Source organism: Glossina fuscipes, unplaced genomic scaffold, assembly GCF_014805625.2.
Source record: "Glossina fuscipes isolate IAEA_lab_2018 unplaced genomic scaffold, Yale_Gfus_2 61514, whole genome shotgun sequence".
NCBI lineage: Eukaryota > Metazoa > Arthropoda > Insecta > Diptera > Glossinidae > Glossina > Glossina fuscipes.
The window spans coordinates 1,063,797-1,083,766 of NW_024003726.1; the positions used below are offsets into that span (position 1 = coordinate 1,063,797).

The 19,970-nt window shown below is 35.2% G+C and overlaps 1 protein-coding gene and 1 long non-coding RNA gene across 6 annotated transcripts in view; one reads left to right on the forward strand and one right to left on the reverse strand.

Annotated features, from left to right (window-relative positions):
- Positions 1 to 19,970, forward strand: part of LOC119643665 — a 79,104-nt gene that overhangs the window by 40,586 nt on the left and 18,548 nt on the right. The window contains exon 1 of one of the 5 annotated variants that reach the window (XM_038043061.1): positions 14,520 to 16,722. The exons of the other annotated variants lie outside the window; for them this stretch is intronic. The gene's annotated coding sequence lies outside the window, so the exon portion shown is untranslated. Of the gene's footprint in view, positions 1 to 14,519; positions 16,723 to 19,970 lie in introns of those variants that run through there. 5 annotated transcript variants of the gene reach the window in all.
- LOC119643667 overlaps positions 1 to 19,970 on the reverse strand; it is a 104,553-nt gene that overhangs the window by 7,933 nt on the left and 76,650 nt on the right. The window lies entirely within an intron of this gene.

Here is a 19,970-nt window from a genome sequence, read left to right on the forward strand (position 1 = left end):
AAAGAAATACTTTTCCTTTACGCTTTGATTCATTTGATTTTTGAAAATAAAAATTTTGAGCTCTGATATAAACCTCTCTTTTTTTTTGTTTTCTCTCTTTTTTCTCTGTTATTTTTTTCGCTGTTTGGAGTTTGTGTTGCTATTGATCTCTCGTTACAGTGTCAACGTAACAGAGAAGTTTTGCAAAAATTTGGTTGATAAATTCTTATGTTCAGGATTTTTTTAGTGATTTTTGTGTCCGTTCTTCATAATCCACAACTGTCTTTTTGACTGGACATGGAGGGTTTATATACACCTTGTCGGGCGAAATCTGGCCCAGATTCTGATAGATTTGTTTCTTGTTGGCTCTGCGAGCGCTTTGGTCATGCAAAGTGTGCCGGTATTCTCGGCCGTGCTGCTGACGCAGTCGCTGACCCGTCTAAAGGCTTAAGATGGTCATGTCCTGACTGTAGGCAGCGGGACATTGACTTTTATAAACTTTTCACGGAGACCCGTTATGGTTTCTCGGAATTGAGTAGAAATCTCGGCTGCTTGTGGGAAAAGTTTGAGCTCACTAAGTCTAGGTTTGATGAGTGTCGTTTTATTGGATACTCATCTTCTACTCGTAGCGTAGCGTGTGGGACGTCACCTCTGGCTTTCTCCAAATCTGATTCGTTGGTACAAGTTACCGCTCCCTCTAACTCTAAAATGAACAGTAATGTTTCCGATATTGTTGAGTCGGTTGATAGCAAAACAATTACAAACAAGCCGGCAAGTCCTTCTGTTTTAAGCTACGCTGAAGTGGCAAGGGTATCTCCGCCCAGAGCCGCCACTCACTCTAATCAAGCGCCATCGCCTAAAAGTAATGAAGAGAAAAATAAATCATCCTCTCCTCCTGTCTGTTCGCGTGTGAATGTTGGTCACCAGACTGGGCAAGTCTCACAAGCTGCAGGTACAATGGCGATAACCCCATCTATATTTTCCCCAACTCGAAACTCTCCTACCGTGAACCCCTCTCCTGTTCCAAATAATGACATTTGCTTGACGGCAGTTCCTCCCAGAAAAGCAATATTTGTGTCAGGACTGGCACCTGAAACTTCGCTGGATAACATAAAAAGTTATCTGGCGACGAAAGTCCCATCAGTCAACTTAAAGCGTGTTAGCATCTTCAAAATGGCTCCTTCTCAAGCTAGGGCAATCTCCTCTTTTAAAATATTAGTTCCGACTGAAAACAGTGATATGTTGTTAAACAAACCACTGTGGCCAGTAGGATCCTTAATTAAGGAATTTATCCCTCGTGATCGTCCCCGTAATATCAAGGCAATAGTCTTGTCGCCTTCAAAAAACTAATTGTTTCTTCAGGCCCACTGTCCCTCATTTATCAAAATGTTAGGGGCCTAAATTCAAAAATTCGTTCCACTTTTCTAAATTCAGTGAGCACGGAATTTTTCTGTTTGGCCTTTACTGAAACTTGGCTAAAACCCGATCTTCATTCGTCGTAACTTTTTCATAATTCTTTCGAAGTCTTTAGAAATGATCGAGTGAATCGCATTGGTGGTGGTGTATTAATTGCCATATCTGCGTCAGTCACGTCCAATTTAATTGAATTTCCCACTTCTCCTGACGTTAAATTTATCGCTATTCGTGCGAATATTCCTGATAAACATCTATTTATAACCTGCTCCTATATTCCCCCAAATTCTGATATCTCCATTTACAAGAAACACGCTGCTCTCATTTGTGAAGTGGCCGAGCGGTCTCGACCCACCGATTTGGTCGTTGCATTGGGTGACTTCAATTTGCCTCAAGTCACTTGGTGTAACACTGATAATTCTGGCTGTTTGGTTCCTACTTCAACGTCTGATAGGGCTGTTGTGTTCTTTAGTGAATTGTTTGATCATAATTTGGGTCAATATAATCGTACCCCTAATTGTAATGGTAGACTGCTTGATCTCTGCTTTGCCAATTTTCTCGAGATTTACGTAAATCATTGTCCACCTTTTAGTTTACCTGAGGATCCTTATCATCCATCAATATGCATTTCCTTTCATCATATGAATGATGGTTTGTTGAATTGCCTTAATGTGCCAAATCAAACTTTTTTAAATAATTGTTATGATTTTCATAAAATCAATATTGTATTACTAAAACATCGTTTTTCACATTTGACCCTTGATTTCTGAACCGGTAGCATTGCAAGCTTATTGTCATCGTTCTACAATACATTAAGTCTAGCTATTGCTGCATCTGTTCCGATCAAGCATTGTCGACCTCGAAGCAGGTGTCCTCCGTGGTTTAATAAGACAATTAAATATCACAAGAATAGAAAAAACTCGCTATTCAAAAAATATTCGAAAAGTGGCTCTGCGCTCGACTATGTCGCTTACTCGGTGGCGAGGCATAGATTTAACTCCCTCAACCGTCATTATTACTGCAGATACCTTCAGTTCATTAAATCCTCTCTGTTTGCTAATCCTAAATGCTTCTTTAAATTTGTTAACTCTAAAAGAAGAATTTCCACGTATCCCTCTCATGTTTCTTTTAATGGCTCTGATTCCTCTGATGATTTTGAAATCTCAAATCTATTTGCCGAGTATTTCCGACGTAACTTTTCGATTGCTAATTTCGATTTATCAGCAAACTACCCATATCCTATAACTAACTCGGTTTCAATACCTAACTTGGTTATTTCGGAAGATGATGTTTTTAAAGGGTTGAGTTCTCTAAAATACAGTTGTTCGCCTGGACCTGATGGAATTCCATCATGTGTACTTAAATCTTGCGCTGTCGAGTTATGTGTTGTGATCTCAAAGATTTTTAACATGTCCTTGTACTTAGGTGCTTTCCCTTCATGTTGGAAGAGTAGTTTCCTTATTCCTATCCACAAGAGTGGAAGTAGACAATTTGTTGAGAACTACAGAGGCATAGCCAAGTTGAGTGTCTTGCCCAAGTTGTTCGAGCGTATTGTGACTCAGCATTTGGCCTTTGCCATTAATTCGTATATTTCTCCGCACCAGCACGGTTTTCGGAAAGGGCGATCTACAGTCACCAACTTGTTAGAGTTTACCTGTCATGTTTTCAAGGCTTTTTCTAGCGGCTCTCGCACAGATGTTATTTACACTGATTTAAGCAAAGCATTTGATATGGTTAACCATTAAACTCCAAGCCTCTTGTTTCCCACCCTATTTAGTGAAATGGATAAGCTCTTATCTGCACAATAGATCCTTCAGGGTTTTGTTTAACTTCATCACCTCGGATGAATTCCCCGTTACGTCTGGCGTACCTCAAGGGAGTCACTTAGGTCCCATTTTATTTAGTTTATACATTAACGATCTCCCATCGGTGGTTAATTCCAGCCAGATCTTAATGTATGCTGATGATGTGAAACTGTTTTCTTCCTTCTCTGTTATATCGCAATCACATCAGCTTCAAGGTGATTTGGATAATTTTGTTGCATGGTGCTTTTTGAATCTGCTGAAACTAAATCTGAATAAATGTAAGAAGCTTTCATTCTCAAGAAGAAAGTCATTCATTACTCAATATTTCATAGATTCGCATAAGTTGGAGGACGTCGATTCGATTACAGATTTAGGCGCTCTATTTGACCATAGGTTACGTTTTAACTTGCATATTGAGCTCTCGATTAGCAAAGCTAGGTCCGCGCTTGGTTTTATAAAAAGGTGGTCCAAAGAGCTTGATGATCCCTATATTACGAAAAGGCTGTACATGTGTTTGGTTAGACCCATACTCGAGTATGCCTCAGTTGTGTGGTCTCCTTCATATAGGTGCTACGTAGATTCAATTGAATCTGTTCAAAAGCAATTCTTGCTGTTTGCCCTTAGAAATTTGGGTTGAGATCCGGTTGCCTCTTTTCCTCCGTATGAAAATAGGTTGCTTCTGCTTTCCCTACCGTCTCTTGAGAAACGGGGAAATAAGCTTTAATGTCCCTAACCGCTTCTCCAGGCACTTTATCTTGGTTAAGCTTAGTCAGTGTAAGTTTAATTATGAGCTGTTCAATCCGCTCAGAGTCGTTTGCAAGAACCTAAATGACGTCTACCACTTATTCTCGTTATCGGACTCTTTAAAGTCCATTAAAGCAACATTGCTTAGTACTCGCGATTTACCTATGTCGTATTTAAATCAACTTTTATCCTAAAAAATCGTTACGTTTCGAAAATGAATTATTGACAATTTATTATCGGTTGCCAGGCTTATGCATGTTTGCGATGGTTTAGGGGTTCATTTGCAATTTGGTCCTGTATCGGTTGTAAGTTTGCCCCTATGCTGATATTGTACATGCTTTTTTTTTCTTATTTCTTTTTCTTTTTTTTTCTTCTTATTTGTTTTATTATGCTTATACTAAATTTTATTATTAATTAATATAAGTTTTGCATTAAGAGCCAATTGAACTCGTCTGTTATTTGTTTAGTTGAGTTTCTAGTATAAGTAGAATAAATAAATAAATAAATAAAAAAAAAACGTGCCAAGTCCAGTTTCCTCCAATAAATATTATGACTTTAATAAAAGTAATATTTTACTGTTTAAATCTCATCTTTCACATATCATGCTTGATTTCTCTGCTGGAAATATTCGATCAAGCCACCTCGCCTTCGAAGCGAATGCTCGCCATGGCTTAACAAGACAAATAGATATTACAGAAAGAGAAAAAATAAACTCTTCGGAAAAGTTGGGAAAAGTGGTTCTGCTTACTACTATTTCCCTCATTCTGCGGCAAAACATTGATCTAATTACCACGAGCATCAATATAATTGCCGACACCTTCAGTTCATATAATCTTCACTGGTTGTTAATCCTAAATATTTTTTAAGTTTATCAACTCCAAAAGAAAAATCTCCATATATTCCTCGGATGTTTCTTTCAATGGCTCTGAGTTTTCTGATCATGTTGAAACCTCAAATTTCTTTGCTGAATTTTTTCGACAAAATTGTTTAACTGCTAATTCCGATTTAACTGTTAAGTCTCCTTATCTGGTAACTAACTCGATTTCGATTCCTAAATTTCAGAAAACAACGTTTTAGATGGTTTGAAGTCTCGAAAGTATAGTTGAGCGCCTGGGCCTGATGGGATTCCATCATGTATACTCAAATCATGCTCTGGTTTGATAATACTATGTGGTTTTTCCTTTGTGTTGGAAGACTAGTTTCCTTATTCCAATTCACAAATGTGGAAATAGACATCACGTTGAGAATTATAGAGGCAACGCCAAGTTGAGTGTCTTACCTAAATTGTTTGATCGAAATGTTACATCTGGCATCTGGCTTTTGCTATTGAATTTTACAATTTTCCATTCCACAATTGTTTTCGGAAAGCGAAATCTAATTCACGTATCTCTTAGAGTTTATATGCCATGTTTTCAAAGCATTTTCTAGTGGCTCTCGCAAGAACGCCGTATATACCGATTTTAGTAAATCGTATGACTTAGTTAACCATAATTTACTTCTCTTTCTATTCAGTGAAATGGATACCTCGTATCTGCATAATAGACCATTCATGGTTCTTCATCACATCGGATGAATTTCCCGCGACGTCTGGCTTTCTTCAAGTCAGCCACTTAGAACCCCTTTTATTTAATTTATACATTAATGATCTCCCCTCGGCGATTTTATTCCGCCAGATCTTTTTGTACGCTGACGATGTAAAACAGTTTTTTTTCTCCTTCGAATCGCAATTATATCAACTTCAAATTGACTTAAATAATTTGGCTACATGGTACTCGTTATATATTACGAAATTAAATCTCAAAAAACACAAGAAGCTTTCTTTCTTAAGAAGGAAGCCAATCAGTACAAAGTATTTCATTGACGCAAATTGCAAAACGTTGATTTGTTCATCGACTTCGTGGTTCTTTTCGACCAAAGGTTACGTTTTAATAGATCCGCACTTGATTTCGTTTATATGCATGTGCTTGACTAGGCCAATATTTAGGTATGCCTCCCTCCTATAGGCGTTATGTAGATTCAATTTAACCAGTTAAAAAGCAATTCTTGCTATTTGTCTTCGGAATTTCGTTTGAAACCGGTTGAGTATCTTTCTCTTTATAAAAATAGGATGCTTCTGTTATCCTTACAGTCAGTTGAGAAACGTAGGTTTGTTGTTGATGTTTCTTTCTCAATTAAGTTAAATCGATCCATCCACATTACTTGGTGAGGTAAGCTTTAATGTCCGGTTAAACGGCTTTTCTAAGCACTTTATTTTCATTAAGCTGAGTCAATGTAAATTGTTCAGAGTTGCTTGCAGTGACGTAAATGATGTCTATCACTTAATTTCAAAATCGGATATTTTAAAGTCTATCAAAACCACATTGTTTAATATGCGCTTTTTTCCTATGTCGTATTTAAAGCAACTTGAAATCTGAACACCTTATTATGATTCGAAAATTAACTGGTGTTGTTTACTGCATCGGTTGCCTAGTTTTTGTCTGTTTGCAATGGCTTAGGTGTTCATTTGCAATTTGGATCTGCACTGGTTGTGGGTGTACCTCTGTGCTAGTTGTGTACATGCTTTTTTCCTTCTTGTATATTCACACATGAATTATAATTTAACTATCATTATTATATTTTTTTTGTTTTGTTTCTTTACTTCCCCTTATATACTTTATACTAGTTTTTAATATTAATTAGTATAAGATTTACTTCTAAGAGTTAATTAAATTCGACTTTTCATTTGTTTTAGATGGATTTTATATGTAAGTAAATAAAATAAATAAATAAACGTGTATATTATTTATGAATTCAATATATGCATATATCTATTTCAATTCAGGAATACATTAATTAATGAAGTACAAATAATAAAAAATTGGTTTTTATTATTTAATTTATTAAAAAAAAAAAAAACGGATCACCGGCGGTATTCTTAGAGCTTTGCTTGGTCCGTCTGTTTGTAATACGTCTTCTGATGGTAACTCTATGAGGATATATTTAGAATGAAAAATTGGCAAGCTCGAAAAATGTTGGCAGACCTGAAATTAATTGATAAATTTGTGCAGCGCAAGTTCGAGTTTCTTACTAAAAATAAATTGTGGTCAATTATGTTTTGTTACGGAATATTTTGATTATTGATTACAACGAATTAACAACATCACAAATGTCTATGCAAAATGAATCTCACTATTAGGAGTCTGGTCATCTTCGCATGTGGAAGTGTACGTCTATAAACTGTAAAAAAAATCACGAGAAATAAAATTTGAATTTTATTTTAAACAGTATAGTCGTACACTTATTATTTTTAAAAGTTGAGATAATATTCTCTTACGCCTGTTAATCTCTGCTTCATCAGATATACCATTGGGATACATGCAAATCACATTCTACTTCCTGTGCCCTGGCTTAGATTAGGGGTGTTAAGCGATAATATTTGATGAACACTGAACAAAAATATATTTGAAAATAGCAAAGCTTTTTAAGGTTGAGGTGGAGTAGTAGCTCATAATGACGAGATAAGTGTAGGTTGCGAAATTTGGGAAGTCACAGGCTATATTGTAGATATAGGCAAATTCGAAGCTGGCTCGACGACAGCATTATCGTGGTGTAATAATGGAATTTGCTTCACTTGATAAAGATGCCAACGATCAAATTTGCAATTATTCATTGCGTGATGTTTTCTTAAACAGTTGATGCATAATTGCAATCTTTTGGCCTCTTCATAGCGTCGTTAACATTTCCAAAACAAGAACAATTGATGATGTGTCGGTCATGCGAAGCGCAAAATGGACAAGAAAGTAATGAAACAATAGCGGCGAAAAGGACACATGGATCACGTGAAGAAACCTTCTTGTTAACTTGATGATTTAGTGTCTTCTCTAAGAACGATTACAACGAAGACCATAATGTCAGTTTACCCATTTCACTCTTTATTGCCCATCATACTTAGAAGTTAGTGAGTGCAAGAGGAATCCATCAGCAAGTTGCTCTTTTGTGCGAATAGATTGTAGCATCCTGTTAAAAATACAACGAGGACTCTTTTAAAAATGAAACAAATACAAATTACGTTTATTTCACAAGTACGAACTTAGAGCAACATTTTCGCAATAACAAAAATATTTTCCAAACTCAAGAACGCTTTAATAAATAGTAACAAGTAGGCATTATTTAAGTTATGTAAATGCATGAAAACTAAATAGATTTCTCAACACGTCTTCATAAGTTAAATAGGTTTTTGAACACCTATTGATGTTATGAATTGCTTATGCTTGATCCTTTGCAAAACTTTTGTTAACACGTCACCAAGCATGTCATTGGTTGCCATATATTCTATGTCCATAACGTGTTCTTCAACTGCTTGACGCATCCCTATCGCAATTGAGACATCAAATATCGCAAATAATATGTTTCCTTAGCTGCTTCAAAAGAGCTAAAAACGCGGATTCACCACTCGATGTTGCAACCAGTCGCTGCCTTTTTGTGCAGTGTGAGACTCTCTGCCATTATAATCATATTCACTTTCATTGAATCTTCATGATTTAAATCGATAACGCATGACATTGGCATTAGATTCACGCCAAGCAATGGAACGAATAAGATATTTTGCAAATAAATGGATTTCATTTCATTCTTCACCACAATACTTAAGTGCACTGTCCTAATTACCCCTGCTTTCATCTCAGTTTCATCTTCTAGAGTCAGTTCTCAATTATAATTCTAGCTTAATTCGGTGAACAATGCATCATCGACGCACATATCAGTTGTAGCCCCGATTTCAAAACCGCATACGGAAAATGAGCTGTAGCTGACACTATTAACTGAGCATGAGCTATTTTTTACACTATTAGCTGAGATTCGTCTATACCCGTGTGCGTTCTCATTTGAGCCCTTAGCAGACTCATTTCTGTCGTTCAATTTTGTTCTGTAGTTGTTTGCATTATGTCCTTTCTTGCTACATCTGTGACAATTGCATGAAAAGCTTTTATCAAACATATCTGTAGAAGATCCTTGTGGTTTGCCTTGCTTCGCATTCCATTTCTTTGTTTTCAATGTATTTTCGACATCTTCATTGCCATTCTCACATCCAGTTTCCAATAATCTGGGTTCTCACAAATTCAATGCCGGGAATTCATTCACGACATCGAATGCAGCGCGCATTTCTTTAAATTTTTCTGTTAAACCATCCAGCACAGTAACTATCAAGAGACTTTTATCGAGTTTAACTTCCATTTCCAACAAAAATAAAACGTATATATCAAATTCAATTAAACAATGCTATACATTTTCGGCAATAGATATTTTCGGACTGAACAACTTGGAAAAAAATATTGCGCTTTGCGCCTGGTGGACTTGCAATCATACGTTTCTTGAAAATATTTCCAATTTGTTGAGCCATTTTAAAATTTCTTACCATTCTTACTTTGCTTAGTTCCTGGGATATAGTAATTCCCGAGTGAGCATCCAACGCCAATTCATCATAATTTCGTTGTTTCTGCAAGCATCTAGCATGTTCATTTCGCTGCGCTACTCTTAAAGGTTGTGTTAGGAACTTTCGGTTTATTTTCTTAATCAAGCACAAATTTAAGCAATCTTGCCTTTAGAAAAATTCCCATTTGAATTTTTGATGTTCCATAATTGGAAAAAATATTTCTGCAATGGTTACGGATCTGGACATATAACCTGTTAAGAGCAGAGCAAAGACCCTCTTTAAAGAAGAACAAGCCACAAATTACAAAATTTATTACAGAAGTAAGAATTTAAAACAAACTTTTCACAACGACAAATATATCTTCTGAATTCAAAATTACATTGAAGAATAATAATAAATAGAAATTATTTAGATTGCTGTAAATGCAGGAAAAGTAAATATATTTCTCCACATGCCCGCGCCTTAATTGCTCAAGATCTGTGAGCTCAAAAATTTTCTTAATGAGCGTCTGAAATCTTTTTTTTTTATAAATCAATCACCGTAGTGTAGTTAGCTTCAATAGGTTCCAATAATGAAATTGTATCCACAGCCGCGCCCTTCAAACTAGGACCAAAATATTGAAGTTTTGCAATATTGCTTAACTCATGATCGTTATCGGTGATTACTATGAATATGAGGAAAAATTCGGGTCAATCTGTGTGTGACCTATAAATTTCCTTATTTTTAATTTACGGAATTTGAATTTATGATTAGCTGTGGAACAATACGGTGTATTTTCTTATTATTTGTGCTTTTTTTTTATAAAGTCTAAATGAGAAATGAGCTTATCGTTAAGCTCAAGAAAGAACAGAGTAAAATTAAGTAAGTTATTACTTTTAAATTCGCTATGGTCAATTTCTCCCAAAGAATATTGCGCTTGAACATATGTTTTATTTGTATATGTTCGAAAGACCAATATATTGTTGCGAAAATCCCAACTCCAGTTCACTCCCGCTAATTAATTTTCCCACAAAAATAAATCCCCTAGACAAAGAAAAACCAAGTGCACATTCGCGGCGCGTCATCCAGCTGTCGGCCGACGGAAAACGATTAGCGGAAAAGCAGGTCAACGGATTAAAAATGAAGCCATGGGCTTAGTAATAGTAATAAGCTTGTAAAAATGTATATAGATAGAATATTTTCGAAAGGCAGAGTGAGTCGGACAAGAACATTTGAGTCAAAAAAGAATATTAGAGTTAGGAAGTCGAGAGTACTGCGAAAGAAATATGTAAATAGTTCTGCCCTTAAACAAATTAATTGTAAATAAGAGAGTCTTGTAGTGAAAACGCGCAAGTGTGTTTCTCTTACAAAGAAAATCCCCGATCCAGTGATACGAACTGTATTCGAGAAAAGCGAATTTCGTTACAATATTAGTTTTTTTAATACTCATAATTCACCTAAATTTCATTTGACGACAAAAAACAATATCTTTTTATGCGTGTATGAATACGGAACCAGAAAAACGGAAAATTTGGCAATATATTATTTTTAGAAAAACCTATAGCTTGGCTTAGGTTTGCCAAAACCGCAGTCACTTTGAAATGCGCAATTGTAAGCTAGCTAGATCGGTAATAACAGCGCAGAGAGTTGTTAAGAAGAATTCACCTGTTCTTCATATCTCAATGAAGAAGAAGACGGACAGCTATAGTTTATCTCATTAACTGGCTCGACTATGGTTATGCCTTTGTTTGGATGCATTTTCAATGGAGACTTAGGGTTTAGGTCCTCAGATGCCGACGCCTACTTTTCCTTCAGACTTTACCATATTTTAGTATTCAAAGACAATATTTCATGACAATGGCAACTTATAATTAATTTAAACTTTTAAGATATGAGGAAAATAAGAAAAGGCAAATTATACTTTATCCGTTTTCGTAACTAAGAAAACGTGCAAAATGACAATAAGTTAAAGAAGGAAAATAATAGGTATATGTATATAACGGCTTGCGATACATTACAAACGAATGAAAACGTACAATATAATGAATCTAAGGAATCTAAAGATTTTTGGAGCTGTTTAAGAATTATAATAGATATACATACTCCAAAATTCCATTAATTAAGACCTAAAATTAGTTAATAAGCATATATTTAAAATTTAATTAATTAAAACTTAAAACTAATTAAAATACGTAGATTTAAAAATTGGTTACTTAACCCTCAAATTTAAAGTTAGAACTAATTCAATTTACATACTATAAAATTGAACTCAAGCTCATAATAACACAATAACAGGAGAAAAAAGTTTCATTATCCTAACGGAAATGAAGGTCAGTTTACGGAATATCATCATAACATTAACATACTTTACGTTAACATACTAAAATTACGAAGGTAAAAGAAGAACAGTTGGAAGTGACATACAACAACCCGATATCCTACATTTCTGCGATAGTTTATTCAGCCAAGGTTGCAACCTGTAACGAAATTTATTAATATAATTATTATTAGTGCAGTTTTTACCTTGTGCTATCTAGTTTTCTCAAAACATGCATACGTACACATATACCTCTGCATATGAGTCTTGCACCTTGGCACCTCTGCGCGAGCGATGTGGTCGTGTGTTTTTAAATTTTGCAATTCTGTTTCTCTTTTATTGTTTTAAACGTCGTCCTGTCCTGATCGGATCGTTAGTTGTTAGCTTTGAGCGTTACTGTCATGAACAATGTGCAGATGTGTATGTCCGCGCTGCAGACGCACTCTTGGATCTATCGAAAGGGTGACATTGGTTATCGAGTGTACAAAGCGCGACGATTGCTGAAAATCTTTCTTGGAGATAAGCACTGGTTTTTAAATTTAAACGATACTCGATGAGAGGCGCTGCTTAAACCACTCTTCTTCTCCCACATGTACATCACCTCCCGCTTTGCATACATCTGCCCATGTTTTCCTACCTGCTCCCTTATCTGCGTCGACAGTACTTGTGAACCTGTCATCGTCAAATCGGGGGAGAGTATCGAGTGCTCCAAGCTTGCTTTTAAGCAAATTAATATCGTTCGCATCGAAAATTCAGCTGATAATACCGTTAATTCGAGTAGACCTCTTTGTATTAGCAATGGTGATGCGGCAATTGCCTCATCTCCTGATAGCCACATTTAACGCAAGCTCCAGAAAAATATAAACAAAAAAATGAAACTTCCTCTACCCCTAGCTCGTGTGATGCAGCTGCAGAGCTGCACAAGTAAGCACTTCTTTTGGTTTTCCTCGTCTCAAAATTCTTACCCATTGTCTCTTAATGCTTCAAATACTAAAGTTTCTAACTCGAATGTTGTGTCGTTGACAACAGTTCCGCTCCGGAAAGCAATATTTGTGTCAAGACTGGCACCAGGCACCTCAAGTGATAACATAAAAAGTTATCTTGCTATAAAAGCACCATCTCTTAATCTTAATCGTGTTAGCATTTTAAAATTGTCTACATCTTAAACTAGAGCCACCTAAATAAATTTTTGCGGCCACTAGGATGTTTAATAAAGCAGTTTCCTCCGCGAGATTGGCCTCGCAACACTAATTCTGTGATTCCTCTGCATTCAAAAAACTAAATGTTGGGGATCTTAACACAAAAATTCGGTCTACCTGTCTAAATTCGGCGAACAATGAGTTCTCTTGTTTCGCTTTTGTTCAAACCTGGCTTAAGTAAGGTTTCCATTCGTACGCACCTTCCCTATCACCTTCCATGCTTTAGAAATAATCGATTAAATCAATAGTGGTGTTTTAATTGCCACGTCAATTGCCTTTTCATCCTTTTGCTTGGAATTTCCAATTCCTCCCGAGGTCGAATTTATTGCCATCTATGTGAAAGTTGGCAATAAACATTTATATATAATTTGTACTTATATATGTGTGAATGAGCATATTATCACTTGTAAGAAACTTGCTGCCCTTATTCATGTTTTGTCTTGGTCTTACGGTGATAGTTCAGGCTGTATGGTTGACATCTCAAAGAGCTGGTTGTAAATCGCCCTCCACCTTGTAGTTTGCCTGAAGACCCGTGTCATCCAGTAATTTGTCCTTTCCTTAGAATAGCAATTTGAATAACACTAACATGCTAAATCCCTCTTGCTCCAATGCACAGATGTCTCTTGGGATTTAACGTCCGCACCTGGCGTGATGCCTTAATCAGACGGGTTGCCTACAACCATAGGCACTCATTTAAGTCGAATGATCACCCCCCGGGGGGAAAGACAATCCCTTAATAAGGGGGCCTTTCTTACCCCGAGGTTCTCAGACAGCGCACTGGGTATGGCCAAATGCACCACCACTCTGGTAGGTGGTAAGGCCTATCATTACCTCGAATTTTTCCAATGGCTATGGAAATGTGAAAACCACAGCCACCACGATACTCCCCGAAGGGCCGTACCCAAGCAGTCAGGGCTCACAGGGACGATATACTTTCCGGCGTACCTTCCTAGTTCTCCAACCTGAGTTCCTGTGAGCGGGCTCCTGACCCCCGTGGAACCAAACATTTAGACTACAAAGCTTTTAATATAACTTTGCGCTTTGTATTACATAAAGTAAAATACGCCACTCTTGCCTTTAGACTATTACCATACCGTCAAGGTTGGCCAAATCCCGAACTATCTATCTTCAAGATATACAGTTGTCGGGCGTATCAACTGACATGGCCAGATTTTCCATGCTCCAATGCACAATATGATTTTAATAAAGAAGATATTGTACTGCATAAATCTCATCTTGCACATATTACGCTTAACTTTACTTCTGAAAATACGGAAGCCCTAATATCCTTGCTCTACAATTTTGCTATTTTTGCATTTATTCCGAACACACAATCGCACCTTCAAAGGACTTGCACACCATGGCTCAATAGAATAATTAAGTGCTAAAAAAATAAGGGAAACAACTTTTTTAAAAAATACATAAAAAAATCTTATGTATCGCTAATTTATCACAAGGCAAATAAGACAGAAAATGGGTCAATTTTAAAACGAATATGGTAGACACCGTGATTTCTTTTTTCTTAATAATACTAGCGATATGGGTATCAAATGAAAGAACATCAAGAGTAGAATGCGAAAAACATAGCGGTGGGTACGCAAGATTTGGCCCCGTATATAATTTTCTGATTTGCTTCTCTCTAAATACATTTTAGTCGTTATTGACAGCAATTGACTTAAGATGTATTTCTGAGAACCATTTAAATTAGGCTGTCAATTTATGTTAACTGGATTTCATGTATTAAAAAAGTAAATAAATAAATATAAATAACCAGACGCATATAACATGCGTAGCCTTCTTCAAAACAATACGAAGAATTGTTAGACAGTTGCGTGCAATGGTTTCAGGTTGTGTGTGTTAAGTAAATAATAGTAGATATTATTATTATGATGGCTTAGCGAACAAACAGATATACGAACAGACTAACACTGGGCAAGTGTTGACTTAGAAACAGGTGGACAAGAGTTGACACACATAAGGTATAATAGTTCAAAAGCTATTTAAAGATGAATTTGTCATAAAGTGAATCTGCGATATCAATCATTTCATTACGGTTTTCTATTGATACCTCTTGTCTTACGTAGTGTTAACCGCGTTGTTTATGAAAGCGCTGTTATTGTAGCATTATCGCTTCACTTTAGCTTGTTATTTGCATTCATGCAAAGTTTTCAGTTTATTAATAAGTTAATTTTAATAATACTAGCCTGAGCATTTATTACTGACTTAATTTACATTGCATTATTTTCATTTTCTTATTAACTTTATATTGATGTAAGCATTATTGTTAACATTCTTTTCACTATAGATAAGAGGCACTCGAATAATAAAAAACAAGAAGAGAACATAACCAGATACTTCTCTCTCGCGAAAACTAATTTGCGCCTTGCGCGAATGGTAAAGTTGAAATGAGGCACATAGATTTAAAACTGATAATTTCCCAATTGCCCTTCAGTTAGTATAACTAATAAACCCTGTGTTATGTACCAGATCTAATTTCTACTTTTGACTATATATGTTATTTATGTTAGATGAACTGTATTATTAAGTTAATATTCTATACTTTTTTATCAATATTATTATTATGATTTGTATTCTGCTAAGCTTGTTGCGTTTTAAGAGAAATCGTATCAAATTAAAAGCGGAGAGTTGAAATGTATAAGTCAAAATTTGTTTTTGTTTATGAAAAATATATAAGTATACATTATAAACATATATACAAGCGTTAAAGAGTGCGGAGCGCGTGCTTGTATTGGTGCTTGCATTTATCGTTTCATATTTTTCCCCAGTAACATTAATCGTGGTGCATGGTCGTTGCTTGGTGTGCTAAAAATGTAACTATTAGTCGTAATAGCAAAAATTGTGGGCTTTTTAAGCGGACACTTCATTTGGTTGCGCTGGTGTTTTGGAAGAGCAATTTACTTTATATACTAAAAAAAGAACTTTGAAGTACACATGTACTAGGTGCGATAAGGCATTGAATGCAGGTGATATTTTCTCAAAAATTAAAAATGGTTTCGCGGAGATAGAAGCTAAGCTTTATTCGAGTCTGATGAGTCTAAAAAAACTACTTATGATTTAGCGCTAAAACAGGACAATTATGGTCTCCAGAAAGTTAATGAGTTGCGAGCCGCGCTTTTGCGTCACAACGTGTGTGTGAACATTGCTGCGGGTGCCGAACGGGATGTCCGCGAATCAACTGGCAATGCAATATGTTTCGAACGATATGAAGTACAAGTTGGTTAAAATAGAGCACAAGCACAACGTGCAGTTTCCCCGTTTGAACAAGTCTAATGTCATAGGGAGTGGCTTGCCATCTTGTACTAAAAATTTGAGAGAGTTCGTGTTGAAGATTGCTGAGCGGTGCAAAATTAAAGCAACGTACGCGGATTGCAACCACTACTACTATTTAGCCAATGAGAACAAATTTTTAATTAAATTTAGTTCAATATACGCGCGTTTTGGTATTGGGGGTATGCCTTTTAATAAGTTGAGTGATGTTTTAGGGGGCGTATCTGTTTAAATGATCATTTAACTCTTGCAACTTACAAACTAAAAACAATTTCCACATTCTTTACGGAGAAAGAAGACTATTAAAAAGTTGATTAACGCCGACATCCTTAAGGTAAAGATGGTCCAATCAGGTAATATCGTAATGACAATGCAAGTGCAACAGTCTATGGAGTTGTTGGTGTTGCTCTTGCGCGATAATGTTTTCTACGAAGTTGTATGGGGTTTAAGTTAAGCTATTATATATTTGGAACTCATTTGTAGTATTTTATTAATTGAAATATTTTTTTTTTTTTATTTCTTTTTTCTAGAATTTTCAATATTTTCCTAATATCCTGTACTGTGTTATGAATACGACTAATAATTTAGGTAATATCATAAACGACGATACCACGTTTTGGTGTTCTGTTATGCATGCGTAGTTGGTTAATGGGGTGATTAAAAACTTATTTGTTAAAGTGGAGGCATCAGGGGTTAAACTACTAATTGGCATTGTTTACTTGCCGCATGGCTTTGTCTACTCCCTTAAATGTACGGTCAGTGGCATTTTAATCAAATCGACCAGTGTTATTGTTGTGGGTCAATTGCAATTTTTGATTTTGGGATTTTGACTTTTCGTAGTCAGCTGCTGTTTTTATAGAAACCTGTCTCTCGAATCGTTTACAATTTGTATCTGCGGGTGCTTTCAGGTCTGAGCCGGTAAAGATGCGCATTGGTGTGTCTCAGAGCTCGATTATTAGCCTTTTGCTCTTCAACGCGTCTTTGAACGATTTCTTTAATAAGTTTAACCTAGCTTCGTGTAAGCCCTACACATTTGCTGATGATTTGCAGGGTTTATTTGAGGTTAACAATCTAGGAGGATGTGAAGCTAACATTAACTACCACGTGGACTGCATTTCACATTGGGTGGCTGCGAATGAACTTGAGGCGAATTGGCCTAAAGCATTTGCGACAATATGTAATATGTAGACCTCCGAAAATACATCTTAATATTGCTTTCAGGGTAGATAATGCCAATGTTGAAATTGTAAGTAGCTTAAAATGCCTGGGGTTGATTATCGATAATAAGTTATGCTTTGATGCACACATAAATTCCCTGTGCTCTCAGGTCAATTTTCTATTTAGAAAGTTTTATTGCTTGAATTTCTATACGCCCATTTAAATCAAAATTAAAGTGGTCAAAGCTTTATATATACCATTAATAATTTATGCCCGAAAAGTTTATAGTTCCATGAATATTTCAAAAGTTAGCACATTAAGACTGTTATGTGGTGGTATAGTTAGATATGTATCCTCCTTGAGACGGTATGACCATATTTCAGGTTATGTTTTGCATATTTTTAGGTTGTTCTCTCGTTAATTATATTAAAATTAGACTTCTAAACCTCTACAACATTATTGTAACTGGTTCCTATTTCTTTTTAATTGTTTTTTTTCTTTTTCCATTCGTTTTTCTTTCTTTCTCCTTCAGATCGTTTAAGAACATTTTGTAACATTGTACCTATTATGTAATATAAAACTTTTTTATACTTATAAATATTTTTGGCCTTTGTCTTTAGTGTTTGTGAAAATGTTTTTTTATTGAGTGGCAGAGTTTATCGTTCCTTCCCAAAATAACAAGACAAGAACTCTTATGTACATATGTTCCTCTTATTTTTAGCTTAAATGCAAGTGAAGAATTTCACTTTCCAATATATATAAAATCTAAAAAAATTGAAAACTGAATCCATTTCTTTTATTCTCTATTCCTACTTTGCACTTTTTATCAATGTGTAAAAAATAACACATGTTTTTGTTTACCGTTGGCATAATTGCTTTTGTTCATAAAGTAAAGAATTGCATAGAATAAATCCATTCATAGACAATTGCTTCAAGTCTGTATGGAATTATGTTAATACTGCGAACACAACAAAATAATGTGTTCCAGAATTGTGAATATACCAGATTCACCGTAAATATCGTTGGACTTAAATTGCTTCCACATTAGAAATGATATTAGCCAAAACTGCATTTTGTTTAGTAAAAACAAAAATCATTAATAAATTGTTATAATGAATAAAATTACCGCTTACATCTTGTATGGAAAATTTTCTTGGTTTCCATTGCTTTTACGACTGTGATCATAACTTGTGCGCATACATAAAATTTGGGTACGTAACGTCCTGTAACTCCATTCGGGCTAGATAAATCAGAACAGATTTCGTCGTCCGTTCAAAAGCGGTAAGTCTGTAACTTAAAAACAAAAAATCAGCAGACGGTTCTTTGCCCCTGACTCTAACATAATTTTGATTTATTGATTCCGATCAATATACCATTTATATTTAGCTACCATTTATAGCTAGGTATAATTAAATTAGTGTTCTATTTCATAGAATAAATTGATTATAAAATTGATTACAAAAAAAAGGTATCTAATTAATTTATTTCTTTTTTAGGGCTTACGTTGTTGTAAAGTTCATGACTTTGAATCCCATAATACTAGTTACCTAGTGCTGACAAATTTTGGACCTTTCATTCTTTTTTGTTTGCTTCTAACAAAATTTTTTTTGCATTTACGTCACTATTCATATAATTCGAATACGTCCTACGATACCCGCAATTTAGCAATAATTCCCACTTTAACGTTCTCATTTAATGGGTTTTTCATAACTATTAGAATCTTATTCTTGGACAATTTAACTAAAACTTGTCTGGTTATCCAAGCAGTATCCATAAGTCGACCCACACTTATGACATCTTGGAATTACAATTTCTGTTGATTAAATTTGTACCAACTGCATAAAACCTTTTTTGTGCTTTATTAATTTCAAAACTCTGTAAACCGAATGTAGACCGATTTCTTTTTTTTTGCGTTTAGGTAACTTAATGGTGAAAGGCCCAATTTTAAAAAAATTAAGAAAATCTTGTATGGACATTTTAAACTTCTGATATTTGTGTTTTGGCGGAAAAATTTAAGAAAAACTGTTTATGAAAGTAGCAATAATTCTTATCAAAATTATAATAATTTGAGCTGTTTGTTTATAGAGAATTAATGTCGATTACAAAGTTTTGCAATAATTTCTCTATTACTATTCTATACAAAAATTTTATTGAGTGTAACTGATTTTGTAGGGATTTTTAACCTGCTGTGTTACTGATTTACACGTAAAATAACTAAACTTTCGTAATTATTTTTGGAAGCCTGCTTTGAAATGGTTTTATAGAAAGGTGTAATCTGTAAATATTCAAAATTCCACATTATCTACCACTCAGGACATGTTACAGTAGCCAGCAAGACCTTAGCGATGAAATATAATTTTTGAACATGTTCAAACTCAACTGTCAGCGATGTTTGAAACATTTTAAAAGACTTTCGAGTAATGCTTCACCAGGAAGACAAAATATGCGATAACCACGCCCAGGCCTATCCAAGGGATTTCTATGTAAATTTGATACCTAGTTTACATAGTTTACAGACCCGATAAAGACCCTCAAACAATTTATAGTGAAAGTTTAAATTTTACAGTTCCTCAAGCAGTATGAGTGTTGATAATTTTTTTAATAGAGTAGAAGCTCTAGCTCGGAACACTGCGGAAATTTCGAGATCCTATATAGAACTGCCAACAGGTTTTTCGCAG